The sequence below is a fragment of the Drosophila bipectinata genome, chromosome 3L (assembly GCF_030179905.1).
Source record: "Drosophila bipectinata strain 14024-0381.07 chromosome 3L, DbipHiC1v2, whole genome shotgun sequence".
Lineage (NCBI taxonomy): Eukaryota > Metazoa > Arthropoda > Insecta > Diptera > Drosophilidae > Drosophila > Drosophila bipectinata.
The window spans coordinates 13,449,354-13,466,758 of NC_091738.1; the positions used below are offsets into that span (position 1 = coordinate 13,449,354).

Genomic DNA, 17,405 nt, shown 5'->3' on the forward strand with positions numbered 1-17,405 from the left:
AATTGTATTTGCATGCAAGGCGCCGCCACTCTTCCTCCCCCACTCTGATCCTTCGTCCTGTCAGCTACAAATGTATGCAGATGCCTGGGTAGAAACCAACGCACACGACAGCCACGACATTCTAAGTGAATTTTATGTCGAAAAGTTTGAAAAGGGTAGCTGCGTTCCAGGCCCAAGCTATCCAGGATATTCAGGACTCCACCTTACCCCCCTTCGGCAAGGAGGAAGAGCAACAAGTGCCTTGTGCCGAATGTTGCAACATGCCGGGAGTCAAATGCCGAGAGTGGGTTTTTGGTCTGGTTTTCGGCTTTTTCGGGGCTATTTGCATTTTCGGCTTTTCGAAGGGATCCTGGGATCCTAGCGGGAGTTGTGAATTATGCAAATGCCCAAATAATAAGATTCACCCTGGTCTCTATTACCCTTTGACCTCGTACGCAATGGTGCGGTGGTGTGGCCGGGCTCTAATTGAAATAACAAATTTAATGTAATATTTTGGAATAAATGAAGTAAGTCAATGGAAAGTAAGTTAGGAAACCTCTTTATTGGTAGAGGATTTGGTAAGAGAGTTCTGAAACGTTTTTTTAAGATTTCTTAAATATTTTGTAATCACTTTAGACTTTAAATATCCTTTATATATTGATTTTTGTGACCTGGCAACAATCCTGTTCTGGATAAAGGACCTCCAACAGCTGTCACGTAACAAGTTGCCCTAATTAGAAATATTTTGAGCCATAAACAACATTCGTTGGGCGAGTCCTTTGGGCTAATGTAGGTTTTTATTAAATTACGCGCTCTGCGACATTAATTTCTTTCAAAACCAAAGTCTCTAATGAAAGGCCATAAAATATGAAACAGTCTGGTTGTCTGGGACTTCAAATGCTTTCCAGTTTTGGTATTTATGGGAAGTCAAGGGTTAAAAATACTTTTTAAAAGCTTAATTGTAAGGAGATATAATTTAAATTTCTAAAGAAGCTTCTCATTTAAATGTTTCTAAAAATGAAACTCAAAAATTTATATTCCTGGGTTTGCTTAGTCATTAACAGATTTGTGTTTTTAATATCCTTTGGTAAACATTCCTCAAAAGGGTTTAAAATTCATTTATTTATTTCCCCCACATTAGTCGGAAAACCAGTCAAGCAGCAGACAGTTCCTGGCCAGTTCTGTTTGGAAATGACTTGCTAAAGACTGTTCTATGTTCCCCCAAAACGCCCCCAACTCCTTGGCTTGTTATCCTACCCACATCCTAGTCCTGGGTCCTGGTACGCATGCTGCATATTTAATGGATTTTGACAGCCTAATCCATTTCGCAGTCTGGGCTCTCCGGGTGGGTTATGCCCGGAATTTCAAGCATAATTTGCCGCATATTCCCGGCTACTGTATTATTTAACTATTAACGTTCAATTGCCGCCAAGATTTATCGCCGAGCTTACAGACTTCCGGCATTTTTTCCGTTCGTGTGGCAAGTATCTCCATTCCTATACGCCTCGTCTATCCCTCTTAGTCTGAGTTGCACGAACAAAAAGGTAATTCAATATCTTAATATCCGCATAGATCAAGTGCAGGTACGTGCAGGTTTGCACAGTTTGACTTTGGAGGCGCCGGTTAACGTGGCTGCCACATTTCTGGGGCTTCTCCTTCAGATGCCACCTGGCTTATTCGGCTTACTGGTGGAAAAAAACACACACAGACTGGAAAAGGAGGCACATCATTCTTGTCAGTCTGGTTGTGGAAGAATTTTTCAACAAATCTGCTGAAAAATGTAAATTTCAAGAGCTTACAAAATAATTCATGATTTTGTATTTGGTTTTCATTGATTTGTTCAAAGATTAGGGTTAGGTAAGAAATACTTTAACCTTGATATTGTTCTTCAAATTATGTCCTTTAATTATGTTATCCTTTCTGAAGATTAAGAAACTTCGAAGAAAGTGCTTTTCCCGTAGTTGCAATTCTCTGACCACCAATTTCATCCCAAAACACTTGTGCGGTTATTATTATACATTTACCAAATGTCCTTTTGTTTCCAGGATATATACAAAAATTGTCGTTTATTTTTTTGGGAAATGTTGGCCTTTTTGTATTTTGTTTCGACCGAAAATCTCGTCGAAAGTTTCGCAATAAAACTAAAAGTTTCCAACGTTTATTGTCGCCAACTTGAAAGTTTAAACAATGAGCCCAGTTCATGAGCCACAATTTTTGAGAGGTGGTGCAGGGGTGGTGCAGCATTGAGTTTGTGGCAAAGGGTTGCCAGCATAATTAAAAGCCAACAACGTGAGTGTGGGGGTCTAGAAAGTTTTTGTAATCCCAGTTTTTATTTCTTTTTTTTTTTTTTTTGTGGTTTGTGGATCAATTAATACGGAAAAGGAGATAAGCCGCAACGGAACAAAAACGATTTTAATTTTCAACTTTGGAATGGCATTATAAAGTTTCTATAAATTATGCGAAATTATGAAATATTAATGATGCCATTCGAGGGCCCAGTATCAGGGCCTTATATTTTATTTAAAGCGACAAAAATTATTGCTGGTGCTGACGTTTTTATTGACCCACATGCTGCGGGTCTATGTGGGCAGTGTGGGTGCTAGGGGCGTGGCTGGGCCGTTAACAAAGGGAATTAACAAAATGCCAACTAAAATTGCCATTTGTGGCATTTCCGCCCCCTATCCTCGTATATATCGTTTTAATTTTCCTTTTTTTTCGAGTAAATAAAATTTATTTATTTAATTTGCTGTTTGCCGCTGCATTTTGTGCAAACAAATTCGCGAACAATTCATTTAAAATGTAACGTGAACACATACAGCACATTTTATTTACCCACACATACCGTCACACACACTCGTATACACCCACATATAGAGGATATCCAGGATATATGTGTGTGAACTCACGTTTATGTATTGCAATCGCGTTATTTGCATTTAAAATTGCCAGGCAACGGAAAGCCAACTTTTTTGCCAGCATTTGGCATATTTTTTCGCGGTTTATTTGTGGCAACATTTTTCCACTATTTATATTTTTTTTTCAATTGATTTTTTTCAAAAGCCTGCCAAGTGTTTGTTTCGTTTTAATTGGATGAGCGTGAAGATTTGAAATAGCATTTGGAATGCAACAGAAAAACTACTAAATTAATAATAAAATAGTTACAAAATTAATTAGAATTTTTCTATTTTTAGGATATAATTAATAGAATTTAACACAAATAATAGCTTTAACATAAATCTGTCAAAAATCTTTGTACAGTCTTTGTATCATCAAAATCACTTTTCAAAAATTCAAAAACTAATAACATCCGTTTTGCAGTTTGTTGGTTTTGATTTCAATTCAGATGCTTGAAATGCGAATGCAAAGCGACTGTCAATTACACACAATTAAGCCGGATTTCTATGTATTTGGATTCCCATTTCCGTTGCCTGCTCGAATATTAAACGTCAGCCGCAAATCCACAAAATACAAACACAAAATTGAACGTTTCGAGGCCGGACCTACAGGGGGCTTTCTGTACGAAAACGGAAATTGATTTCATTTTTATTTGTTGTTGTCGGGAAACCGACTCTATTTAGGGGAAGCAGGACGCTATGGGTCACTGAACTGAGGTCAATTCAATAAGCATATTATAATAATCAGGCCACAATGACGAGGACCAATCCCAAAAGCACACAAAGAAGACGTTGGGCGGGTAAAACTTTTTGATATATTTTGCAAACAATAATGCCGACGGCCGATGAAATGCAAACACCAAAGGGAACCAGGGAAAGTGGACACATTTCCCAGGCTATCCCTGGGAGTCCCGTATCCTTTGAAGACCAGCGAGAAAAATAAAAAAGTAAAACAATCATAAGCAGCCCAACTTTTCCATATTTCAGCAGTCTCATCTAACTATCTATCGTGTATCTCAGTCTCTGTATCGTTCTATCTCCCTCTCTGCTTTCCCTGGTAGAACTTTCTCCGGGCTTTCTCCGTAGCATACATTAGAGCGTGTTGAAGCGCATTGAATTGTGTATTGGGAATTGTTTACAATGCTGGCAGAAAGTTTTTACGTTCGCTTAGCCAACGGCAAAGCGACTCGAAAGTTTCTTGAGCACAATTGCCAGGACTCCCTCTCAGGACTCACTCCTTACTCGCCTCCCGCCACCCAATCCCATGGAAGTTTGGCATTTATTAGATGCACAACCCACAGCAATCCAGTGTCCTGCGTATGTCCTTTGGCTCTCTCTCTCTGGGGCCTGTGCGATAACTTTTTAGCCACAGTCAGAGCCAGAGTCGTACTATTTCGCTTTGCGGTTGTCACCGAAGGACTCTCTTTTTAATTTATTTAAAATACTTTCAGCCAAAGTTTTCGAGTGCAACAAGTTACAACAAACAGGACAAAGGCATCCTTGTTCAATGCTAAATACTGAATAACTTTACGGAATCCAAGTTGCTCAAATTATGCAAATACCCCAATTAAATGTATGTTTTTCTTTCATTAGAGGTGGCTCAGTGGGTGTGTCCTGGCCGGGGTAAATCAAACAAATTGCCACAGGTCTCGGTCCAAAGGACCAAAGTCAATTTCGGCTTGATTTTTAGCTAATATCCTGTCGCATATCGCCTGTCGCCGCTTTCGGGTCGAAACTATAATCGAGATAGTCTGTGTCAGAAAATGTTGTTTGGATTTGTAATTGCTTTGGCTGCGGGCCATGTTCTCTTAATTATGGCCAAATGGCTTTTTACGAGGGAGTATTGCAATTATTTTGATTGTACGGTTGCTTTTATTGTTTTCATTTTTTTTTTTCGGTGGCCATGTTAATTTTGCTGCTGCTGAAAAGTTTTGCGACATTCGAGTTGAAAATTTTGTTTTTTATGGCCATTAATTAGGAATACTATTTCCCCGGGGCGGAGTGCACTGTGTGTGTGGTAGAGTCAGGACTTTGGATACCCTGGGGGCCTGTCCTGACACCTGGCCAACAACAATAACAACATGGACAATGGACTCTCAGTCGCCATCTCAGTTACATCCGCCCGAAGGAGCCAGCCATGCGAAAACTCTGCTGCTCCTGGATGCTGACTGATGAGATTAATTAAGCAAGGCAAACAAAAGGATTTTAGTTTCATGTAGATACTCTTGACACACAAACACACATCAAGCTCACACGAACACGGTGCGTATACGTATTGTTTTCAGTTCAGTGTTCGGTGTTATCCTTGTCGGATTGACAGGCAGCCCGGCGAATGCCTGTTGGCATTTTTATTGACAAGGACACATTAATTACTCAATGACATTGTAATCAAATACATAAGCATTGCCTGAAAGCATTTGCTAGTTCTTGTTTTTGCCATTATCCTTGCTCGTCCTGCCGCTGCTCTAGCTTCAGCTTCAGCTTCAGCTTGTGTGTCAAAGTTCAGCGCTCGGATCCCGTAAATCTCCTTTCGATGTCAATATTGCGCATACGCCACCGACACCGCCCCGATGCACGAGTGTTTATTTAAGTTACACTGACGGGAGTCCTTTGAGCCTCGGACACGCCCTTATATATGCGCCAGGGCGTATCTCTGGGTCCTGTGTTTTATTAATTACGTAATTATGTAACAAATTAAATGCATGTACAAGCGGCGGGAGGGCTGGCACTGGAAGGGTGGCTACTTAAACCGTTTGCTTGCCTGTCGATGGAGACAAGTGGGTTAACTTGAGCCTGAGGGCCTGGCAAAGAGGACGCTGATGCACCTCCTGACACACATCCTTCAAAGGCAGAGTGCGTCGTGTTTACTTGGCATCCGCATCCTGGAGCCAGTCCAGGTACAAAGGCAATAGAATGTTTTCAAAACGGAGCCCGCTCTTCAAATTTAGGATAAGAGCCCAACAAACATGATAGATGACATGTCTCGGAGATGTCACGACTTAATTGGATGGGCCGACTACATTAAATAAATGAAATGTTCCAAACGACAAGCACCAATCGATGCGACGCAGGCCCTCCACAATGTTTAGTAATTATTTTGAAATTCCTCTCGACCAACAAAAACTTTTCGGCTTACAGCAAGAACAAAGATAAACAACTTGCAGGGCCCACAAATCTTTACGTTTCAAGAAATCTGAGTAATTACAGATCCGACACTCCAAGTTTATCCAGTCCGTGTGCACCTGCCAACCGAAGGACATTCCAGCAACTCCCTCCCAGGGCCATAAAAAAGTTTTCTCGTTGCGGGCTGGCTGCTACATTTGTCTCCATTTCCCCGGATCCCGTCAAGAGTCTCCGGTGCTTCTGGTCCGCCGTCCTGGTTTCACATTACACCACGGCACGCATTTAAAATCCAAATTAAATATTTCCGCATGAAACTCAAATCTTACAACTGATTAAATAACCCAGGACCGGAAACGAGCGGTCCTGCCCCTGCGTTAGTCCTGGCGCTGGTGTTGGCGTTGAAATGCTGGGGGGCAAGTCGAAAAGGCAGCGAAGGCGGCAAGGACTTGAAATGCGACAAACATGTGCGGATGCCAGGGAATATATGCAGAGAGAGAAAAAAGGATATAGATTAGAAGGAAGTTCTAGCGGGTAGCGCGTACTATAATACTTTATTAAGAATTCAAAGTTAGAGGTCCTTTTTCTTAAGTTCTATTAATATTTTGTTAAGGATATACACTTGAACTTCTTTCAGTGCAGGAGTGTTAAATGTGTATGTATAATTGGCATACCAGCAGACATACGTTGTGCGGGATCCTTCCATCTTCTTTTCTTCCTCTCACTCCGACTCCGCCCTCTGTCATTTTCGTCCTTGCTATCTGCATCTCTGTCTCCTTTTGCTGTTGTTATGTGTTGAGAATTTTTAGCATTTAACAAAACTCTGCACTGGCAACGATGTCCTGGGGTAATTGCGTTGTTATTTGCCATCTCCTGAGTCTTCCCGAATCTCGCTACTTTTTCCTTTTTTTTTTGGTTAGAGAAAACTCATTTGGCCAAGGCAGGAGCCAGGACTATGTAGATGTGTGGCTGATTGTGCGTTTTATGAATGAATTCAGCTTCCTCCTGGCAGGAGCTTTCCGGCCACCTTGCCTGACTGTCTGATTGCGACGAAAAGGACGAGCGAAGGAAGCAAAAACTTTGCCCTTAGTCTGGGCAGGACCTGCAGTGTGTCCTTGCGATGTCACTCGCCATCATCACCGCCAACAGTTACAACTTCCCGGGACTGGCCAAGATGTTCTGGCCAAAGTGAAAATCATTTGCACAGTAAAACGTTTTTCGGTAAACTCGTCTTGACTTTCGGATTTCAGAATATAAAATAAAATTACCAACAAATTGAAAATTGCATCCTGCGTGCATCCTTTGCCGCCTTCAATTCCCAACTTGCTACACGGAAACTTTTCTATTTTATGCCCCAGGATTATGCTATGAATATAAAATCTTGCAAAATTACAGTGCCACACGAAAAAAGGACACACACGTGCCTACGTGTACACCGAACAGGTGGGTAGTGGAAAGTGGCAAGTAGAAAGTGGAAAGTAACTGAAAGTTGCGGTCGTGACGTTGCAGTTGCAGTTGCCGAGGGCGGGCCAAAGGTTATGGCTATGCGAATGTGATTTTAGATTGTGTGACTTCGTTAGCAATGCACTGAAAATTTAATTGTTTATTTGTATAATTTATTGCTTAAATTTATCTATTAAATGCCCTTAATTTAAGTCAGAAATTTACCCAAATCCTTGCTGATATCCGGTCTCTGAAACTTTTGTTGCAGGAGGGAACTTGTTGCCCTTTTGGCCAAATGCAACAGCTGGCATCCTGGCTGAAAGCCTGCCTCGGGCCAGAAGCGCTCAGTGTAGCTTTCACATTTACGGCAATTTTGGAAACTTACTTGCAGTTTCTTCCGCTGCACAAAAAGCAGCAGCATCTGGCCCGGCAGCTCCGGGCGCAATCATAAGCCAACACCTAAGCACGTCAACAACACGGCTCCCAGGATAATGCACCCCCTCCGGCCGCCTCCCTTCATATCCTTTTGCCATCATCAGCTAACACTATTTAGAGTGAGAATGGCAGTAGCGAAAAGTTTTTGCAGCCACTACAAGTAGAACTAAAATTTGCCAGATCATTGCTTCCGCTACGTGCAAGGATTCCGTAGAAAGGATTCTGTAGACAGGATTCTGTGCTTCAGGATTGCAGGATTTTAGGATTGCAGGAGCAGTAAGGTTTTTGCGCCTACGGGAGCTGTAATGTTATTATGCATATGGAGTCCTGGCTGTCTGCGTCCTAGCGTCCTGCATCCTTGTTGTGATTGTCGGTGGCAAAGAAAAACTTAATTCGAGAATCCTTTTGGGGATTTTTCGGGTGCGTGTATTTGCCGAGGCACAACTTTCTGGCCAAATTAAATGTTAATTAAAACGTTATCAGTGGGAGTGGGTGTGGGTAGTGTTGGGAGTAGTGGGCGTGGCAAAAACTGCTTTTCAGGGCGAGGGCTTTGAAAGTTAAACATAATTTCTGCACGAATTGCCACTTGGCGAGTCTTGGCTTCCTGCACAGTGAGAAATATTTAATTAAAGGATAGGAGAAACGTCTTACTCAAGTCCTGCGGGAGATATATTTTTTGATATTTATTTTAAATCCTTTCCTTGCCTGGATTTTATGTTCATCTTTTTCTTGAAGTGTTTACTGCTACTTGAGTGCAAATTGCATAGCTCCGGAGCAAGGGCTTCAGAGTCCGCATTCCCGATTCCAAGTCAGAGTCAGTTTCAGAGCCACAAACACCCAGTTCGCCACACATAGAAGGCCAGGATGCCCGGCCAAGCTTGCACTCGGGTGAGTAAATCCTGAGGGGTCGGTCGCAAAAGGGCAGCAAATGAAATAAACGTGAGGCCGAAAGGAGCTAAAGGAGGACGAGTTCCACTTTCCAGTTACCAGTTCTCGGTTCTCAGTTTCTCAGCTCCCAGAGCTCCCCCATTTGAGCCACTACAAAACTGCAATGAATGGTTAATCAAGCAGCCGGCTTGAACAGCTTTTGGCTTCATTTTACAGCAAGTTGCACAGGGAGTCGGCCGAGAGTGGCAGGCTGCGGGCTGCTTAACTGCAACGGGAACGGGAACGGGAACGGGTACAGGGCCAGAACAGGAGTCGAGTGTCGGGTGCCGGCAGTCGGTATGCTATATTATGTGCAGAACGCACATAAACAAAAGCCCCGGGCCCAGAGCCAAATAGGCCGAGTGCAAAAAGGCAAATGCCGGCAAAGGTGTGCCCTGGAATTAGTTTAATGCCTTGCTAAACTTTTAAGCATTTACCCGTTCATGTAGAGTGCAGGTCCTGGCCAAGGATATGTTATTGATGGATCGATATCATAACATTTTGACAGCTTTCATGGCTCGTATTTAATCGCATCTCATACTACGGCCCAGTGGCAGGTTCTAAATCAAAAAAAAAATTAATTTTTTCCGACGCAGATAGTTTGGGGAAATTGTATTTATTTTTACGACTCGTAAGCTGCTTTATGGATCAGGCCAGATGCACCAGATGCAGGCCAATACTGAGAGAAAACTTCAATGATCAATTTTAGCTTTTCAATGACAAATAATAGCATTTTCTTCAAGTGCATTTGGCTTTATATCTCTCCCCGTAAATACCGACAGTTTAACTATCTGCTAAAAAGTGGATGGGAATACATTTTTGCAGTTTTATTGGCCGAAGAGCTTAAAAACGTTGAATTTCTATTAAATAACTGGCGCACACGTCGTATACGTAATATCAGATTACAGCCAGGGCTTAAAGGAAAAACCAAAAAAAGAACGAAAAGAGGTAAAAGGGGTGGCAAAGGAAAAAAAAACAAAGCATGAAAACAAAACAAAATAACAAAACAACAAAGGTAAATAGAGAAAGAGGAGAAGAGAGAGTGCAGTCAGTGCAAATACAAAAAAGAAAGCCATGGAATAAAATGGAAATTATACGGAGTGAGATGGGAGTTTGTTTCGCTATAAAGGTGCTTACGTTTTTTAATTACCTCGTTTAAGGCACAGCCTGGCACGCCCCCCACCGCCCCTTTTAGACCCCCTCCTACACCAGTATGTGTGTGTCTATCTGTGTGTTTGTTCGCTTTTATCAACTCGTTTCGCCGTGTTTTACTCACTCGCAGACGTTGCCATAAGTTTTAATTAAAATTACTTTGCCTGCCTGCCTGCCGGCTGATGATGGTTTCTACTGCCACTTTTCCATTACGGCTACAGAAGCTGATCCTGCCAGACTCCTTTACCTCTCCTTACGCTCCTTTTTGCTGTTTTTCGTACCCGGTACTTGTAGGGTATATTTAATGTGTTACAGCTGTATGTTATCTTGACCGTTTGTCCCTCTGTCCCTTAATTAGAATAAACCTAGTAATAAATCTATATATATGGGTTATATAGTGTAAATATTTCTTGTCTAGTCCTATCTTAGATATCCTATTTAATTTAAATTCTTTAATAAATCTTTAAGTACCGGGTATCACCCAGTCTCTCATCTAAAGCCCTGCAAGTGCCTTGCTCTGTGCTTTCTGTTATTTGCTTTTTGGCTGCTCACCTGGGCCACTGTTTTTGCAGAGTTTTTGCGGTTCTGCTGTTGTTGTTGTGTTTTGTTGTCCTTGCATAGGCCCTCAAGCTGGCCTTTTGCCGGCATTTACAGCCTACGCCTCTGACATTGCCCCATTGCAATGACAATGACTCCGACTTCGGGCCAGGCCAGTCCGGGCCGGATATTAAAATGCAGCGGAAGTTGGAAAAATATTGAACAATTATCAGGCTGCATGATAGCCACAGGCGGATATCTCATAAAACGATATAGAGGTAAGTTAGGGTGAACCTTGGATGGCATGTAATACATATGAAAACATTATTAAAAGTTTTAGAGAAATCCAAATTAAACTTTGGCAAAATCAAGAGAAGAAATCAAAGCTACATTTTGGAAAAATATTTTAAAGTTCACTCAAATCTTCTTGAGATCTTGATAATATTTATGAATAGAATAGATTTGTTAGTTTATTATGGAGTATGAATTTAAAATAAACTTTAATTTATGTGAGTGGCATGCCAGAAAACTTATCATATTTGAATATATTATATTTATTGAGAGCTGATAGTCAACTGGGCGTGACAATCCAGTGCCATTTAGATTGCAAGCCCGGCTTTATGGACTCTGCTTCCTGGCTGCGTCCTAGCAACGTCCTAGCCATGTCCTGGCTGTCATCATTCAAACAATCAGCCAACTGTGAAGCGGAGCAGCCAAACGAGCGGGTCTAAACGCGCAGTTCAACGCTTGGCTTGCGTTGGCCCGCTCCTCGCTGGGGGGTCCTTTCTGGCGGGTCCTGATGGTGCTAGGAACTGGTGGGTCCTAGAGCTGCTGGAGTATATTTGCCACATGCTGATAAGCAGACATAATAATAAAAAATGTATGAGCTGATGCCTGGCAAGCGGCAGTCATAATAAAATGTGCAAAATAAAATGGAATGCTGTGGAATGGCTCAGACCACAGGACGGTGGCAGGACTTAGGACCAGAATGTTGGCGGCAGCGGATGTGCGCCAAAAGCAGCAACGGAAACGTTGCACAATTTTGCGGCGACAGCGTTAAGATGAGTGGGGCGTGGAGCTTGGGGCTTTGGGCGTGGTCTGTGGGCGGGGAATCAAGGCACAAACGCGACATAATGAAGTCAGAAGTTGTGGCGGCAACCAGCCCAAAAGAGTTTTGAACGTTTTGCTAATGAGAGCTCAGAAAGCTGGTCGGCGACTATCAGGACCAACCACTAGGATGGCTAATACTCTCAGCTCTTGGCCAAGTACAGAGAAAGAAATTCAAATTCAGATGTATCAGCTACGTTTGGTTATTTTATTGTCCGTAGTTTCTGAATAAAAAGTATATTCTTGATAATGCCCAATTATTCAAAGAGGATATGGTACTATGTCTTAAAAGAGGTTGACGGCTACAATAAATGGAAGTACTATCCCGAACAAGGCTACAATGATCAGATTAAAGTCTAAAATAGAACCGGAATGCAGAGCCTGAAAATGTTCGTCGGCCAGCCTTTTGGATCGTTTTCCCTCGAATTCCGGACAATGATTGAATCCTAAAAATACTTCGATTACTAAAATTTTTTGGGTACATAATACTATGTACTTACTTGTGCAAATTCGAGGCGAGGATTTCTCCAGAAAACAGCAGTGCACTTTGTATGGTACATTCTTCCCAATTTTAGACCAGGTTCCAAGGAGGAGTTGTTTGCAGACCCCGGGAAACGTTCCGTAGCCATTTGATGCCATTTTGTCGAAATTTTGATAATTTTATTAAGGATTATATAATGTTTTTTGTTTTACCGGCTGTAGCTGACTGCTGACAGGAAATTCTGAGGCCTTACGATTTTAGGTTATATTTTCAGTATTGGGTGGCTTTTAAAGTTTCCATTTTGTTTCTCCAAGTGTTGGGTAGCTTTTAAGGATTCCATTTTGTTTCTCCCAGTGCTGGTTAACTTTTAAAGTAATGCCACTGCTCACAAAAATAACATGTCTGTGGCATAACTTGCTTAAAAAGGGGAATACGGCGAAAATATCTCCACATTATGCCACTCAACTCAGCTCTGATGCTGTTCATATTTTGCGACAGAGACCGAGGCGACAACATTCATGGCCTTTGGCACTAAGAGCCTTCATAAATTTCAGAGGAGCAGCCAATGAGCCAGCGAAGGACTCCCCGAGTCCTGTCGCTTTCTGGCAGCGGAGTCTGCATTTGATTGATACTTGATGAGGGGTGCCAGAAGGGGCTGCAGGGAGTGGTACTTGCAGAGGACCAAATTGTGCGGCCAGGCGTTTGGGTGTTGATGTTGTTGACGTTATCCTTGTTGTTGTTTGTTTGCCTTGTCAATGATATAGCTGTTGTTGTGGTTGTTGTTGTCATCGTCATAAGCAACAACAATTTAATAATAGATTCATTACACAAACAAACACACATTGGCTAGAAAAATAAGGCAACATCTTCCACATGACAGTTTCGAGAGCTTGCCGCAAGCCTCATGCCTCATACCGCATTCCGCATGCACGCGCACCACCGAGTATCATTATGTCAACAGAAAATAAGTGTCTCCATATAGAATATAATAAATTGAATATATTTTCATCAGCAAACAGCCGCAACAATAACAACATCTACGCCCGAGGCAACATCATGTTAACAAAATAGAAAAGTCGATGGCAAAAAATGGTCTAGAAAAGGTGGGGGGAAAGTGGGAATGAGATGTGCAAATATGGCAAATAAAATGTAAACAACCCACTGACAGGACCATTGATAAGTTTTTTCCACAACATAAATAAACAAATACAAATCAAAGGCATAGAAAGGATATTGAATTAAGGAATTGTAATTATATTAGAAGTTTTAAATTATAAAATTTTATGGCTTGAAGCACCTCTTTTTATACCCCATTTCAACGCTTTAAGTGTCGCCCTGAAAAACAAGAGAAGCCATCTCATCCATATCCTTCGTCCTGTCAAGATCCTGTAACTGTCAGGATAACGAAACTTAGCGCCGAGGCGTCGACTCGCGAACAGTTTTGAAGTTTATTTGGCATGTGGAAGCTGTCGGCTTCTGTTCTGTTTATCTGGCCAAAAGGATATCCCAAGGATAGACCCTTTTCGTCTTTGGGTTTTTCAATAAAGCCACCGCCGGGTGTAGTGCGATATAAAAATTTCATAGAAACTTGCTTTGATATTTTATTTATTTTTATTCGCCCAGCTCGACGCGGATGCTCATTTTTCTTGCTCCTTGCTGGCGAGTCCTTGGTCCTTGCTGCTTCTAATCAATTCCAAATCATTTAGCACACGCATGAGCTGTCAGTGTGTGCGTGTTTCAGTGTACTTCTTAGTGTGTATGTGTAGCAGAACCAACGCCATTTTGATTGCGTTAAAGTTGTGTGGCTTTAAGCCGCTCAAAGGCAAATGGCGGTCATAAATCAGGGGCATGACAGGGCCAAAAGCCAGCTCCGACAAAGGCCAAAAGCTGTGCGGGTAATTATGGCTAATTAACGTGCCCGAAACGTCCATCCATCCCTCGTCGATATTACGATCCGAACTTCTTTTAATAAAATCATCAAATTTGCCTCAAGGCGGCATAAAAGCCTTTTGCGGCAGCCATAAAAACGTCGTCGTCAATGTTGAATTTTGTCGAATGTCCAGTGTTCAAGGTTCTGAAGTCCTGCAGTCCCGTAGTCCTTGCTTGAGCATTCGAATGTTTATGGCCAGCACATGTTCTGTAGTGCTGGGAACGGGTCCGTAATTCAAGTGGCGTAAATTATGGTCAAGAGGTTGCTGCCGACCGCCTTTTTCGCCAAGAAGGACCTGCTCGAATGCTTTGTTACATGTGTGTGAAGAATCCTGTCCTGTCCCTTTTCCCTTTTTTTTTTGTGTGTCAGTCCTCCCCAGACGGAGTATCTCTGGCCAAAAGCAATTTTGGGGCCATTTTATGTGCGTAGCAGACCAGGACCAAATATGACAGTCCAAACAAAATGTAATTTCGCCAGAGAGAAATTATAAACAGCAGGGACAGTTTCCAGTTTCAGTTTCCACTCCATACTTTAGTCGGCGAGTCCATTTTCAGTCCGAAAGTATTTTTTTCCCAGATTATCTACTTTGGTCCTGTTTCCTACTTTGGCGGAATGCGCAATTCAGCACGTTTCCATTGTTCATAATAAATGTTCATAAATAAGTTGATTAGTTTTTTATGTGGTTAGCAAGGACTCGGTGTCCTCGGGAGCTGGCACTTCATGGCGCCCTGATTCCTTCAGGAAGGTAATTGAAAATGGCTCTTAGTGCGTGATTATTGTATTTTTTTGCGCCACATTACAACGTGACAGCACAAGAAAGAGCCACAAAAAGAGGCACACTGTCTTCTTAACTTGGCCCAAAAAAAAAAGTGCTGGGTAAGCAGCTTTTGTGTGATCGAAAATGGAAAGTTTTTTTTCCAAAACATATTTAATTTTCAATAAACGCTTTTCATTTTCCCTCAAAGGATAAATGATAACTTTTATTTACAATTGAATACACAATTTGGAGTCAAGAAGTTCTTGCTTTTCATCTGAAGTTGAATTCAAATTCGCTTTGCTAGTTTTTGGCCAAAACTTTGACTATTAGGAAATGTCTTATTTTATGGCCAAATCACATAAACCAAACTTTCTCCTAATAGACTTCTCCGATTGTCTCGGTCCAAAAAACGGAAACTAAGTAACGTTTATTTCATCTTGAAGCGAACATTTGTGTATTTTATGTTTTGGCCTTCTTCATCGCAATTTCCGCTGCTCGGCAATAGGAATCTTGAGTTGGCCAAGAAAGTTTAGAGAAACTTTGCCACATTCGGCAGTTCTGGTAGTCGATATGCTCGGCAACTACTTGGCAAATTGTTAGCCATTGCAATTTCCGTCTGATGGAGACAAAAACGATCTGAAAACAATCTATTTTTTATTGCGTTAATAGATTTTTCTTTTGGCTCGATTGTGAGTTTAGGAAAGCATCCTTTTCTTGCCATCTATTTGCATCAATTTGCATAGCTCCTCTGTATCATCAAATATTGCAACAACCTGGGCCATTGAGTGACTGTGGCATCAACTTTTAATTATTTAACGTGCTACGTTTGGCACACACAATGCCAGGACTTCTTCGCCAGGACTTTGGGCTGCAAATGCATTTTGCATAATTTGTTTGTGCGCTGAGGCGTGCGCAGGATTCATCATCGTCGTCGTCGTCGTCATCGTCCTCGTCATTGTGGAGCCCATTCTCGAAGCTTGTCATATCAATCTCCTGGCTCAACCCATTTGCCGACAGGACTGCCGTGTAGAAGAAGGGTTGCATGCCCCCCCGGCTGGTGTGTGTGTGTCAAACATCAACCCTCTATGGCCACACACACTTACACTCTCACTTTAATTTATGTGCCACGACCCTCCGTGAACCAAACAATGTCACTTGGCTTTTGTAAGCTCACGTGTTACATGCAAATGTGCTTCCTGACTTCCCTGCTCCTTTGTCCTTAAGGGGGTCGTCGGGGGCCTGGGTAAATATTGTAATGATGTATGTGATTCCTTTTGTCCTGCCACAACTCCCTCCTATCATCGGTTTATTGAAATCTCTTTATGTCGAGTCCTTATCCCATCTACGACTCTCTCTCCTGGTTTTTTTCGAGTGCTTTGCGACCACTTGAAGAAATTATTATTTTTTGCAACATTTTCGCAAACATTGCTCTTAATGAAGTAACAACATGTCGCTGAAAGGAGTCATTAAAAAATGCTAAGGCAAAAATCAATAAACAATCAACAGAGAAATAAATGCAGCAGCGTCAAGGCTGCAATTACGTTGAATGACATTCGTTGGGTCGTCAAAGGAATCGTGTGGCAAGCAAAAAAATACTCAAAAATATTGTGAGTGCCACATGTAGATGAAATTGAAAAAAACACGTGAAATGCGTTGACGATTGCGTTTTTCAAGTGTTGCTGCCATCGTACGATGGATGCCAGCCCAGCTGTGTACCAATTAAAAATGCAGTGGACAACGCCCAAAAAAGGATAACAGCGAAAGGATGCCAAAAGCAGGGCTGGGCTGGGCTGGCCTAGCTGCATGTTGCACTCACCATGTGGCGGCTGCTGTTGCTGCTGTCAATGACAGCCCAAATAAAATGCAACAAAGCGTGTTGTAAACGCGCCAGAATGAAAATCAATAGTGATTCTACGGCCCGCAAATACATATTCATGCCAGCTTTATGTTTTTTCAAAAAATATACGAGCACATAGGCTTTTATGTACTTGGAACTCATATTCGGGCTGGTCAGCTGCTTCCTGTACATAGGGGCGTGGGAGTGGGAGTTTGCATGGTTGTGGGTGTTTGTTGCAACAACAATAATCGGAACGACAAGGCTGCAACATCAGTAACAATAGCAACAGCAACATCAGAGAGGTGTAGCAACAACATAAACACAGGAAACGGAAACGGACAGAGACAGGAATGGGGCTGCAACATGGGGTGTCCTGCAACGTCCTGCCACGTCCACCCACCGCCCGTTTGACGTCCGTCATAGAGCGTGCAAATGTTGACCTACATAGAAAACGTTGAGCAAACAGGCGCATAAATGCCACGTTAAACAACAGCCGAGCGCAGTGCAGATAAGTCTGCCTCTTTTTTACCAGCCCGGCCCAAACCCGTTTAGGCCAGGCCAGTGCGGCTGCCAACGCATTGTTAGAACAGCCGGCAAAGTTAATAGCCCATAGCCATCGTCGAATCCAAAACTATAGTTTAGTATCTGCCAGATACACCGAGAAAATAAAGGGGAAGAGATTAAAGCTCTACTAGACCTTTCTAGATCTAGAAGTTCTGGAATAATTCTCAGTGTCATACCTTTTATGTTATGGCTATTAATCCTCATACCCGGCTCATAATTGTTATGTAGATTTTATTGGGTTG

At 42.2% G+C, this 17,405-nt stretch overlaps 1 long non-coding RNA gene across 1 annotated transcript; it reads right to left on the reverse strand.

Moving 5' to 3' along the window:
- Nucleotides 1-11,781: 11,781 nt before the first annotated feature.
- On the reverse strand, nt 11,782-12,406 carry LOC138926281 (uncharacterized). Its single transcript, XR_011442745.1, has 2 exons — nt 12,095-12,406; nt 11,782-12,040 (listed from the first exon to the last, which is right to left on the reverse strand). It is a non-coding gene; the product is annotated as an uncharacterized lncRNA (long non-coding RNA).
- Between the last annotated feature and the right edge of the window lie 4,999 nt (nt 12,407-17,405).